The sequence below is a fragment of the Cyprinodon variegatus genome, unplaced genomic scaffold (assembly GCF_000732505.1).
Source record: "Cyprinodon variegatus isolate N-32 unplaced genomic scaffold, C_variegatus-1.0 Scaffold107, whole genome shotgun sequence".
Taxonomy (NCBI): domain Eukaryota; kingdom Metazoa; phylum Chordata; class Actinopteri; order Cyprinodontiformes; family Cyprinodontidae; genus Cyprinodon; species Cyprinodon variegatus.
In genome coordinates, this window is record NW_015150560.1 from 893,419 (window position 1) to 894,503 (window position 1,085).

A 1,085-nucleotide genomic window follows, 5' to 3' on the forward strand; every position below is an offset into this window, starting at 1 on the left:
GGTTTTTATTTGAAATGATGTGATTATTCCCTGGTTTTTATGTTTTATTTCACCTCCTGTGAACCAAATGTCCCTCTGGGGACAATAAAGGTAAAGTTGAAGTAAAATCCAAGAGTAAAGCTGTAAAGCTTCACCAATCGTGAGCTAAAAATTAATAGGGATGAATTAAAATAAATATATATACCGAGCCTATCTCCAGCTGTCTACAGCGGAGAGGCGGGGTTGACCCTGGATAGGACACCAGTCCATCGCAGGGCAAAGCTGAGACAAACAACACAAACAACCATTCACGTGCACACTTGTGTCTGTTGCCCAGTGATGGACTGGCGCCTCGCCGATATATATATTTATATAGACTTAAAATAAGCTCAGTTCGATAACTGGAAAGTGAAGTTACATAAAATTTTCCTAACACATCCCTACTATGTGACAGATGCCATATTGAAGAAGCCACACTCCTACGTTCCTATTTTTTGTGTACAAAATTAACTCCATTTTGGTCTGGCATATTCAACTTTTTATCAGATATGTTTAAAACAGAATTGAGACTGGACCCACTTTTCTTTATACTCTGAGTTTCTGTTCAGCTTTCTCAATTTAATAAATATCAACGACAATTCTTATCTAATGCCTTTATCATAGGAAAAAAGCGAGTGTTGATGTTCTGGAAAAAATCAGAGGTCCTATCATTGGTAACACTCTCTCATCTGGAAAGAATACAGTTTCCTTTAGCAAATAATTCAAAGCGATTCAATAGAACTTGGCAACTCCTTCGGCAATATATTGATAATTCTATTTGAAGAGAACTCGATCTGATTCTCAGTGTGATAAAATGTAAGTCGTAGGGGAAATGGGTGGGGGGTCCTGAAAGGGGTTCTGTTTATTTATGCCACTGCTGTTTGGTTTTGACTTTGTGTTATATTTATGTTTCATGTTCACATCAAAAAAGAGGACAAATTTGTATTGTTCATGTCTGAATTTTCAGGTATGTTTCCTCAATAAAACAGCTTGAAACATAAAATGAGCTCAATCCGGAGCTGGTATATATATATATATATATATATATATATATATATATATATATA